At 46.9% G+C, this 12,804-nt stretch overlaps 1 protein-coding gene across 1 annotated transcript in view; it reads left to right on the top strand.

Moving 5' to 3' along the window:
- BDKRB1 (bradykinin receptor B1) overlaps positions 1-12,804 on the top strand; it is a 62,788-nt gene that overhangs the window by 38,693 nt on the left and 11,291 nt on the right. The window contains exon 2 of the mRNA XM_067726439.1: positions 8,182-8,367. The gene's annotated coding sequence lies outside the window, so the exon portion shown is untranslated. The remainder of the gene's footprint in view (positions 1-8,181; positions 8,368-12,804) is intronic.

Here is a 12,804-nt window from a genome sequence, read left to right as displayed (position 1 = left end):
AAAAAAGTCTGAGAAATGAAACTACTACATCTTTCTTGTGGGGCTGCATAGATGCATATTAAAGGCCCTGGGAAGACCTGCAGGCAAGAGGTCAGTCACTCTGCTTTGTCTAATGCAGGGCTTTGTCTAACCCATGGGCTCCCGGACTTGATGGGCACAGAACCTGGTCTTCACTGCCTACTCCTTCCTACTCTGCTTGCCCAGTGTCTCCTTCTCCACGTGAAGTTGAAAGGTTGGAATTCCTCAGGCTTCAATCCTAAGCCCTCTTCTCATCTCTCTACATGGCCCACCTAACTAATCCCAGCCTGGACCATGACTCCAAATATCATCTGTGATGCTTAGTCTTATGTGTCAACGTGCCTGGGCTCCAGCACCCAGTTATTTAATCAAACACAAATCTAGGTGCTGCTGTGAAGGAATTCTGTGGATGTGGTAAACATCTCCAATCGATGGACTTTAAGTAAAAGAGATCATCCTTGATCACGTGGGTGGGGCTCCTCTAAGCAGTGGGAAGGCTTAGGAGCCCAAACTGTGGTTTCTTGAAAAAGAATAAATTCTGCCCCAAGACTGGAGCTTCAGCTCCTGCTTGAGTTTCCAGCCTGCTGACCTGACCTACAGATTTTGGACTTGTCAACCCCTACAATGATGTGAGCCAATTCCTTGAAATAAATCCATAGATAGATAGATAGATAGATATGATAGACGATAGATAGATAGATAGATATGATAGGTAGATGATAGATATGATAGATGATAGATAGATAGATGATAGATAGGTAGGTGATAGATAGATAGATGGGTGATAGATAGATGATAGATAGATAGATAGATAGATAGATGATAGGTGATAGATAGACAGACAGATGGGTGACAGATGATAGATAGATAGATAGATAGATAGATAGATAGATAGATAGACAGATGATAGATAGCTAGCTAGATAGATGATAGATGATAGATACATAGACAGATGGATGATAGATGATAGATAGATAGAAAAATAGATAGATGATAGATAGATGATAGATGATAGATAGATAGATAGATACATAGACAGATGGATGATAGATAGATAGAAAAATAGATAGATGATAGATAGATGATAGATAGATAGATGATAGATAGATGATAGATAGATGATAGATAGATGGATGATAGATACATAGACAGATGGATGATAGATAGATGATAGATAGATGATAGATTGATAGATAGATGATAGATAGATGATAGATAGATACATAGATGGATGATAGATGATAGATAGATAGATAGATGATAGATAGATGATAGATAGATAGATAGATAGATAGATAGATAGATGATAGATAGATACATAGACAGATGGATGATAGACAGATGATAGATAGATAGATAGACAGATGGATGATAGATAGATCTTATTTGTTCTGCTTCTCTGGAGAGCCCTGACTGATACACATCTATGCCAACAACTCTCTTCTGAAAAATCTTCTCTGATCCAAATGCCTACTGGAAAGCCATTTAGGTATTTCACATGCATCTCCAACTTAAGTCCCAAACCAGCCTTTTTGATTCTCTTTTTAAGAGACATATTCCTCCCTTCATCTCCCCCATCTCGGTTAATGGTACCACCCAGTTACTCCTAGAAAAATCTTTGACGCTTCCCTCTGCCCCATGCACCACGAGGCACTCCCGGCCCTACCTCCAAACAGCATCTCAGACCCATCCCCATCTCTGGTTCCCCTTCCAGCCTTGAACCCTTCCAGCCCATCCGCCACACAAGAGCTAGGCTGACCGTTCTAGATGTTTAGAACCCTTTGGTGGCTTCCTGTTTCTGGTCGATGTGCCACCCGGACGCTCCTTAGGGAATGAGGGACCGCCTACCCCAGCTGCCAGGGAAGCTGCCGGCAGGTAGTGCTTACCTTAAGCGCTACTTCTTCCAGGGCATCCTGCATCCAGTGGCTGAGAGAAGGTAGGAAGCCCAGCCATCTTGCCCCAACTCAGACAGCTTTGAAGGGTCATCCCATCCAGGAATTTTCACAGGTCTTCGGAGGCTTCTCTTAAGACTACGCTGCAGCTCCGTTCTCCCTTTGCCCCAGATCCTTCCTTCCTTTTACTCTCACAGGTCCTGATCCCTTGGACCTCCTGCACCCTGCAATGCCACTGGACCTGGGAAGCTCCAAACTCCATCAGCCGCTGTCCCAGGCTCCGTCTGGTCTGGCCCTGCCCAGCATCCACCTCCGCTCCAGCCCTTCCACCTTCTGTGTTCGCTTCTTCAGTTCCTCAGGCAGAGGGAGCTGTCACAGCCTCAGGCCCCTTGTTTATGCTGTTCCCTCTGCCCTCACTCAGCTCCTCTGGCTCTGCAATTGGTTTCTCCTGTTGCTCCCAGTTTTCCCTCTGCCTCCCTGACCTCCCTTGGTACAAGCCCTCACACCCTCTCTGTTTTGTGGAACACTGCATCCTGAGCTGTTTCTTCATAGAACGCACCACAATTACAATCACAGGTGGTTTTCTCTGTTTGCTTGTCTGTCAAGGGTGACCCTGAGTCTTACAGGAAAGGTAAAAGTTATCTTCCGCATTCAGTTCCCCTGTACCCAGAGTCTGCAGCTCAAAGAAGCACCCCCCATCATGGGGGCCAACATGATCTATGTTAAAGACAAACGCTCACGGCATCAATTCCATCTCCATTAAATACACCCTATGAGAACTACTGGTTTCAAAGGAAGAGGAATTTTACTTCATGGTCCCATTTTTTGTGGTACATGTGGGCCAGTTAGGCATCTAGGCTGACTAGAAAATGGGTACTTTCTCCTAGATTACACAGAGAAAAGTCATAAAAGTGGGAAAACTACATCAATATATAAACATTCATCTTACCCTGTGAACATCTGTATAAAGTGATGTTGACAGTTTCCATGCATGTGTATGACCTTCAGAACTGCTCTCAAAGTAGGGCATGATCTCAGATAAAGAAACCGAGGGTCAGAGCATTCCCAGGGTTGTGTGGGTTACCCAGCTCCCTTCCAGGAGCATTGCAGGTGGACGGCCTCCCCCTCTGTACCCACTCTCTAAGATCTGAAACTGTTTAATTCCTTTCCTGCACCAAACCAAGAGCCTTTGGGGGCACACCTGCACAGGGCCTGCCCCAGGGTAGGAGCTATGTGATCTCACGTAAAGAAAGACTAAATGGGGCGGGGTAGGGGAACGGCTAGAACCTGGGCTTTCTGACTGCAAGTTCCAAGTGAGTGTTCCACAAACACATCTGTGCACATGTGTGTTTATGGTATGCATGCGGGTCCTTCCATCTACAATATTTTTCTCAGCTTGCCTGACATACAAACTCCTATTCGTCTCTCAAAACCCCACTCAAATATCCTTCCACCATGAAACTTTCCCAACTCTGCCTTGAGCAGAATTAAATCCTTTCAGTCTTGACACTCAGACAGAAGCTTGGCACTTCATTGCCACTTTGCATTCCACAAAGTATAGTCATTGGATGTCTGCCTGTCTTTGTGCTCAGCCAGACCAAGAGCTGCTCAAGGGGACAGCATTCACCTTTGTCCCTCCAGTGCCCACACAGGACCTGGCACCCACAAGGGGTTTGGGACATGCATGTTGATACAGAGACAAGCTGTTGATATTCTTGTATATAAATAAATAGAGTTATGAAGTCATTCAGCAAATATTTATTAAGCATGTGAGCCCTGTTGTAGGAGCTGGGAACATGACTCTAATCAAAAGAGATAAACCCTTTGCCCGGTGCAGCTCACATTCTGCTGGGAGAGACAGGAAGTAAAAGATAAACGGACGAACGTATCCAGGTGATGATAACGGCTGTAACAAACAGTGAAGCTGGTCAGGCGGAGAGAAGGCTATTTCAGGGGAGGGCTCTCTGATAAGGGGGGGGATGTGTGGGGACCAGAAGGACCTGAGGGAGTGAGCGTGCAGGTCCCTATGGGAAGGGCGCTCCAGGCAGAGAGAATGGCCAGTGCAAAGGCCCTGAGGTAGGAGACAGCACGGCTTGTTCAAAAGAGAGCGAGGAGGCCAGGGAACAGGTGGAAAGAGTGAAAGGGGTGTTCAGAAATGCATCAGGGGGTGGGGCGCTGTGGCCTTGAGGGCCACTGTCCAATCTTAGTGTCCTCCTGGGCCCGAGACAGGACATGCCATGGTCTGACTTAGGCAGTAGAACACCGAGGAACATGGCTGACCATCCTCTGGCAGACCCCTTCTGAGTGTTGCCCCTGGGGGGCATTTCCTGAGTGCCAGCATGTGCCAAGCTCCAGGCTGTGTTAGCTCATGGGATCCTCCCAGCTTCCCTAAGAGGAGGTTTCTAGTGAGCCCACTACCCAGCTGAGAAAACCTGATCTCCCAGAGCAAGACCAACGTGGGGATGGAGAGTTTTCTGTGGACTTTCTTAAACTTTCGTGGTCCATGGAACCCCTGTCCCAGCGGAGTTTTCTCTGCAGAGTGACAGGCCCCAAGAACCCTTGGCTTCTAAACGGCCATGAACTCAGGCCAGGGCAGTGCCTGCACCGCCTGAATGCCCAGGACACACTCAAGTTGGCAGCTGTCTCCCTGTTGATTTCTGGATCTTTGCGCTTTGTTAAACCTACACGGAGGAGTTTATTTTTATCTCCCTGGCATCATGACCCGTTACTCCAGCCCTGCCCCGCCCTGCCCCCTTCGTGCTGCAGCTGTGCGGTGCTCTTCTGCCGTGGCCTTTGCCACACAGGGCTGCAGGTGTCTGCTTGCTCACCTGCTAGATCCACCCGAGCGTGAGTGGCCCAGCACGGATGCTGAGACGTCCTCTCTGCCCCCCGCCCCCAGTTCGCCCTGGCCCCATGGAGCTGCTCCCCACGTGTTCGCAGAACAGGAAGAAAAACGTTCAGACCTGCGCTTACAAAGCAGCAGAGCTTACAATGGGATTTGAATGATGCATGCACGTGAAGCAGAAAGAGAGGATTAGGATGGTGATTGCTAGCGAACGCTCACAGGTCGGTGAGTCCAGATGCATTAGGCCCATGGGACTTCCCTCTCAGCCAGAATGGAAGAACCAGGTAGAGGTGGCTCTGGGTGATACAGCAGGACTGCCAAGGAGTCTGTGAATTCCAGGGGGGTTGAAGTGACAAAATCCAAGTCTTTCTGGAATATTCATCTAGCCCAAGGATAAACTGAAGGGGAAAAAATCAGAAAGCAAGGAGATTGGTTTGGGGTTCTTTGTTGCAGGCTTATTTGCTGCATGAGTGTCTAAAACCAAGATGGGAAGGAAGGCTTGGGCAGAGGGGAAGAGCACTAGCTAGACGGAAACGAAAATGCTGCCTTTCATCCTGGTGGGAAGTCGCCCCGCAGTAGTTTTCTTTCCCTAACTGCAGTGGAGGTTGTAAGAGAGATGCCAGCTATTTTAAGGGCTGAGTAGGACCCTCGCCCACACCCCCGTGCAAAAGGCTAGGCATATAGATATCATTCGTAGAGTTGCGCTGGATGAAATATACCAGAGCCTTTGACCTTGAAGAAGCAGCTGGATGTGACTAGAAAGGAGAAGAGACCAAGTGACTCCAGGGCTTAGCGGCTGGAGAGCCGGAAAGTGATCCTGAATGCCAGAGTGGGGACATAACCTCTTCGTCCCCAAGTTCCTACAACTCCGGCGCATCCTTTCCTTGAATCTGCATCGAGCATAGTCCGAGCCCAACCGTACCTGCCTGGGGTCCTGCTGCGTTAACACTGAGGGCAATTTCAGGGAGGGTCGGTCTGTCCCGCCCAGCTGGCCAGGCTGTCCTCTGTTTCTTCCACCAGCCACCTCTTTGTGCCTTATAACGGTCTCTGCTGTAATCATTTTAAATTAGTTAAAATAATCATTTTAAATCTGTTAAAATAATTTTTAACACATTAAAAAACAGCTTTAGGGGGCTTCCCTGGTGGCGCAGTGGTTGAGAGTCCGCCTGCCGATGCAGGGGACGCGGGTTCGTGCCCCGGTCCGGGAAGACCCCACGTGCCGCGGAACGGCTGGGCCCGTGAGCCATGGCCGCTGAGCCTGCGCGTCTGGAGCCTGTGCTCCGCAAAGGGAGAGGCCACAACGGTGAGAGGCCCGCGTACCTCAAAAAAAAAAAAAATTAAAAAAAAATCAGTTTTATTAACTAACGTATATTAAGTTCACATACTTAGTGAACAAAGCATTTCACAGTCCACTGTACGATCAGAATACAGATTTCACAGGAACTCGGAGGCATTCTTCTTCTGGTATAATGATCGGAGAATTGTGATTTCTATGGTTCACAAAACGGGGCCTAATTATTTAGTAAACGTGGATGAACATTACTTTTACTACCTCTTAGGGATGGGTTACTATACTTTTCTTGGGTATCTATGAAGATGTCTTCATTTCAGCCATGTCAACTAATATGTGTGACTTCTATCTATTGCTTTTATGAATACCTATGCCCACCTCCCCACAAGGGTCCCAGTGCCCAGGGGACTTCCACCCAGAACAGCTCATACCAGGCCTTTGCCATGTCACTCTCAGCCTCCTCCCATCTTCTCCACGTTCCAGGGATCTGTGGTCCCTTCCTACACGTGGGGTTCCCTCACCCTGCCCTCAGACCCCAGAATTCAGGCTCCCACACCCCACAGCCCCAGAGGCAGAAGGAGACCCTCTCCTCCCTGCACCAAGGCCCACTTCCCTTTTTCCATCCCGGAAAGCAACAGTGGAAGCATCCGTTTTCTTCAGAGAACTTTCCATTCCACCACAGGGTGGGGCTCCCCAAGGCCTCGGCAGGGCTGTCACAGTGCCACTTACTCAGCCCTCACTAGTGGCGTGTGACATACTGACAGTCCTGGCCACGTGGCCCTGCCACGCACAGGCCACTTCTCACAGTCTGTCCTCCACGTGAGGCAAAGCCAAGGTCAGGCCTGTGCACCCCACCTCCCGGCAGGGCCGGAGTCGTGATATCCTGTGGGTAAATCTGTGTTGGCGCTGGCAGACATCTCCTGAGAGCAGATACTTCTCAGAAACAATCCTGTATAAACTCACATCAAAGGGAGAAAAGCCAGCCGCCTTCTGCAAAGGCGGGTCTGGCTGGTGAGACTCTGATCTACGTTACTAATTAGGAAGGACTGGCGACTGGGATTTGGGGACATTTCTCTAGTTAAAATCTACCCCAAAATGATGGCAGGCACTCACCTAACATCTGCATGACTGAAAAAGTCCCCGACCTCTCCTGATACGAAGGGCCCTTCCCCAGAGATAAATTCCAGCTTCCTCCCTAAAATACACATCTGATCCTTGGGGTGTCCTTTTTTTTTTTCAACCTGCTTCCACAATTTTAAGATGTCCAGCAATGGGAGAAAACTGCTAGGAAATTCAAAAGTGCAGTTTATCTCCAGTGAGGTGTTAGTAATAGAAAAGGGAAACATGGTGAGGAGGCCAGATTCTGAGGACAAAGGGGACATTTTCTGCTCCAGACACGCCAGGCTCAAGGTGACATCAAGAAATACAAGCAGAGCGTCCAAGAGGCAGGACTAGGGTGTAGGGAGGACAGAGGCCTGAGATTTGGGAGTCACTTTCCAGAAGCTGGAATCAAGCCCTGGTGTGGAAGCATTCTCCTGCACTTAGGGAGGGAGATTAGAACATCTTCATTTTTAGGGGCTAAGATAGAAAGTAGGCGGCATCCGGTCAAAGGCTCTTGAGGTCTGACTCTCAAAAAGGCCAGAAATGTCAGACTGTCTGAACACGAGGCCCTGAGTGGTCCAACTTGATATCCGCAGACTTACGTCAAAAACAGACTTCAGAACTGCCAGGGAAGATGATGGAAAAGTGCATCTGACCTTACTCAGCTCTGCCTGTTGCATGAGTCAAGCTCTTTGTGGCTCACTGTTTGTTTAATGGGGTCCACAGTGATGGATTCTTGGTGATGTACCCTTCGTGACCCAAATTCAAAAGTGGACATTCAAGTCAGCTCCCACAAAAGCTGCTGCAGAGCCCCAAGCATTCAGGTCCCCAGTGCGAATGGGTAAAGTCATCACTCAGACTTGTGGGGACTCAGCGACGCCCAAATGTGTTTTAAGGGCATGTTGGTCACCATATCATTCTTGGGCAGGATCGCGGGACCTTCCCAGATGTTACGAAATTAAAGATGGAGATGGTAGTTGAGTAATCACTTTTCAGCCCTAAAGTGCAAAGTTGTTTTTCTTTCAAAATTCCAGCTTGTCTCCTCTGTCTGAAAGACTCATTTTTTCAGCAGTCCAGCCGATGACATCACTGGAGTAGGAGTTATGTAATTTAAGACCACCACACTTCCACAGGGCTTCCCAGAACAGAAGATACCTCCAGAGGCCACTCTCACCATCAGAAAGCCCAGCTGAAGTTGTGACCTCTTTCACTTTGTCTGGGTAAGTAAATGACCATCTTTTTTTCCTCTCTTATCAGAGTAAAATATAAGAGAAGATTCATATCTCAGGGGAAAAAATTTTCCTTTTACAACTAATATTGGCAGAGTTTTCAGCTTTCTGTTTCAGCTTTCTGTTCTGTTGTTTCTGTTGTTGTAATCCTGAATCCATTTAAGAGACTGTGTTCCATGCCTACTTTGGGTTTTAGATGCTTTTCCAGAAGAGGAGGAGGAAGGATGTTTGAAACAGGAGAGTACCTCCGGCAGCTCTTTACCTCAAGGTCACATGAAACATGGAGAAGCTGAATACAGTCATCAGAGCTCCGTGTGGACTCTGACCAGTTACAGTCTACAAATTCCAATTTATAAAAATCAAATTGGTCTCCCCAGGATTGCTTACAAAATTTCATAATGCCAATAACTGGTTGGGTTATTTGTGGATTGAAAACAGTATCTTATGATGTGATTGGGTTGACATCCTTTAATATCTATGTCTGTATTTCAAATGCCTTTATCCTCACCTCACTGTTGAAATTGGAATTAATTTGAAGAAGGCTAATTTGTTGAAGAAGTAGCACGCACCAGTGTTCTCATGTGCAGAACTCAGAAAGTATCTCATAGAAATTACAGAATCCATCATCTCTAGTAGACTTGCCCAATGTCACTCTTGACTTTTTCAGATAAGATCAAATATGACTAATCATATCAATAGCTGCTGGGTTTTGACCATGTACTACGTGCCAGGCAAATATCAGAGCTAAGACTCGGAACCAACAAAGGAAGCTTTCTCCTCTCTGGCCAACTTTACGTAAACACAGGCAGCAGCTGGTAAAGACGACCTCCTGAAAATAGGCTCGGCTGGAGCAAACACGTGCCATGGCCACAGACCCAGCCGCGTCCCATGGGATGGCGGGCCGTGTCTGCTGAACCAATCAGATTCGAGCTGAAGTAAGAGGTTTCTGCTGGTGGCATAGGTGACAGTTCTTGGTTTCCTGGGCAGGGTGAAGCCTTGACCCGTGTATTACTGTCCAGTTGCTGTTGTAACAAATTAGCACAAAGCTAGCGGCTTCAAACAACACAAATGTGTCATCTGATATTCCTGGAGGTCAGAGGTTCAAAATCAGCCTCACTGGGCTAAAGCCAGGGTGTTGGCTAGGGTTGTTCTCCTTCTGGAGGCTCGAAGGGAGAAGCCGTTCCTTGCTTTTTCTGGCTTCTAGAGGCTGCCAGTGTTCCCTAGCTCATGGCGCCTTCTCCATCTTCCAAGCCAATGGCATAGCATCTTCTACTCTTTTCCTGCCTTTGACCGCCCCCTACCTCCCTCTTTTACTTATAAATGAAATCACTTTCACTCGTGATGACGTCAAGCCCACCTCCATAATCCAGCATCATCTCCCCATCTCAAGATTCTTACCTCAACCCCGTCTGCAAAGTCCCCTTTACCATGTAAGGGAACATATTTGCAGGTTCCAGGGACTAGGATGTGGACACCTTTGGGGACCATCATTCTGCCGACTGCACGGCTCTGGGGTACAGCCCATGTTTTGGTCTGGCGGTGCCCGGGCAGCCCCTGCCTCTTGCTGACCTGTGGTCCCTCAGGAGCACACAGGAGCCGGGCCCCCTCCACTGCCTCCCAAAGCCACCCTTTCCTGCCCAGACACCCACACTTCAGAGGGGACTTGACCCCTGTCTCACACGTTCAAGGTGACCTGGAGGAGGAAAGGGAGGGAAGCAAAGCAGACCACATCCGGGGTCTGTCTCAGCATCCACAACGAACCGCTCCCCTCCTTCCAGCTTCTCCTTAAACCTCCTGGTGGTGAAAGCTCCAAGGCTGGAGGCGAACGAGAATCCCACTGCCAAGAAGCCAGGCCCTCCTGGAACTCGGCTTTCCGGAATTTTAGTTCCTTAGTTTCCTAGTGTGTTAGGTGCCAGGTAATCCCTGAACTGTTCCGCAGCTCAGGAAGAGCAGAAAAGGGGTCTCTTGGTACTTTCCAACCTCGTGTTCCGACACCAGAGTAGCCCACATGAAGGAGAGGTTGCTTACACTCGGAGGGACCAGGACACTTTATCGTCACATTATTACTACCGTGGTCATCACCATTATTATTGTCGTGGTGGTCATCATCATTTGAGCTTCATATTTGATGCTTTGCAGCCTACAAGGGGATTCTACAGGTATAATCTCCTTCAAGCTTCACCATGACTCTTTGTAATAACTGCCGTTATTCCCATTCTACAGACGAACAAACTGAGGCTCAGAGAAGTTATCTGACTTGCCCAGAATCACAGTTTGGTGACCCCAGGACCCAAGCCCAGGCTCCCTAACACCAGGCCCATTCTCTTTACGGTCATAGCACGCTAGGTAAAAGAGGCCTGACCCTGAGCTGGGCCTGGAAGAAGAGCCATGTATAAACAGACTGGCTCCTATCGCCGTATGAATGTAGGCAAGTCACTTCACTTCTCTTCACCTCTGTTTGCCCATCTGTACAATGGGCACAAGACAGCCATCCCTCCTCCCAGGCATGTTGTCAGGATCAGGTTACCTAAAGCCCAGCACAGCCCACAGATCACAGGTGTGGCTGACAGTGAAGGGTCGGATCTGGCATCAGGGGCTTACTCTGCAGCCCCAGCGTCGGTGGGAGATTGGGGCCGAGACGAAGATGCTCGGGTTTTCCATGGCACATAGAGCTTCCTTAGCACGTGCAGAGAAGCACACAGGAAGGAATGGCATGAGGCCCAACGGCAGTTGGCCATTAGGAAGCAGTTCCCACATGTGTGTGTAGTACAAGGGGGCTGCCAGGGGGAGGGGGCGTGGAGGGGCCACCAGGTATCTGAGTGTATTGCTTTCCTGTGGCTGCCAAAGCAAATTACTACAAGACACTTAAAACTGATTATATTATATTGATGGAGTTATCAAGTAGTTCTAATCAAAAGCTATTTTTAAAAAATATGTATATTTAATTATATATGCATGTATGCATACGTACACACCCCCCCCAACTAATTGGTTATATTACATTATGGGGCTATAAAGCAGCTCTAGTCAAAAATATTTTTTCCAGAAAAGTCTAAATATATTCATCCATCTACATATATTAAGGCAAAATGAAAGATTTTCTTTATGCTAATTAACTGAACATTGAAAAATAACATAAGCAAAATAGTTAGTTTGGGCACATATGCAAGTGCTACAAGCTTCTTGGGCTTGTACCTGACTCTCATATGTCTTTGGCATTTTCCAGAGAATGTATTTTTCTCTCAATATGGTCTTATTATCTTTAATGGTTCCATATAATTGCCTGAACTTTTTCTCCTTCAAATTTTATGGTTAATAAATTTAAATTAGCACCTTCAATCGACTCTCCTCTTGGACTAGAAAATATTTAATGAAGAAAATGTTCTCTCTGCAGGTGTTGAGGTATCTGATAAACTCTGAGCAAATTCTGCCAAGCAGAGGCTATTCTCAAGTCTAATTCTTTGCATATGGAATTATGTAAATATTTCAGCCCAGATATTTTCACGGGTGCTGTCTTTTTGCCTTAGTTCGAGTTCCTTCAGCAAATAATTTCACCGCATTAAACTCTTCAGATAAGTTGTAGCTATTTATAAGTTGTGATTGCTTAGTCAGATTTAGATGTGGCAGATCAGGGACTGTCCCAATTTCATCTCAATTTTGTACAAAATATGAACTTCTCCAATTGAAAAGATGCTTCCCACAAATTGAGACATTCCAAAGCTCGTTACAAAATTCAACAATTAAATCTTGTGCACCATTTGACCACTCATCGCTTAGTTTGATCATTTTCTCCCTTGCCTTTTTAGCTATAAATTTCGATTATTTTCTGCATAAAATTTTGTTCTCAATAACTACAATCTGCTAAAAGCTCTAAAAGCTGCTGCTTCAGTGCTCCACTCATTGAATACTGGTTCGAAGATTCCTCATCGATTTGGAACAAAATTCTACAAAATTTCTCAACTCTGCTGTAACAAATAGTTGAGTAACATTTTACAGCACTTAGTGTCTTCTGAAATTGATTTACGATGGGCGGCAGAGAAAGAAAATGCACGCTAGAGTTGCTTTAATTCCTCATCAAGGGAATTCCCTGGCGGTCCAGTGTGTAGGACTCTGTGCTTTAATTGCCGAGGGCATGGGTTTGATCCCTGGTTGGGGAACTTCACAAAGATTTCACAAGCCTCACGGCACGGCCAAAAAAAAATTCCTCATCAACTTCAGCACAAAAGTTCATAGCTCAGTAATTCTGAACTACAAATCTTATGTTTTAGGATTTTGTAAATCTTGTCAAATATAACCTCCATATCAATTGGTAAAATACTGAAACTCGTTTATATGCAATTACAAATTGTGTGTGCAAAGTTACACATTCATCATTGACTTCCCTGAGAGACAGAAGTTCAGGACTTAAATTGTCATTAAACGTTCTTT

Source organism: Pseudorca crassidens, chromosome 1 (genome assembly GCF_039906515.1).
Source record: "Pseudorca crassidens isolate mPseCra1 chromosome 1, mPseCra1.hap1, whole genome shotgun sequence".
NCBI classification, from domain to species: Eukaryota; Metazoa; Chordata; class Mammalia; order Artiodactyla; family Delphinidae; genus Pseudorca; species Pseudorca crassidens.
Note: the sequence above shows the minus strand (reverse complement) of the source record. Positions and strands in the feature narration are given on the sequence as shown.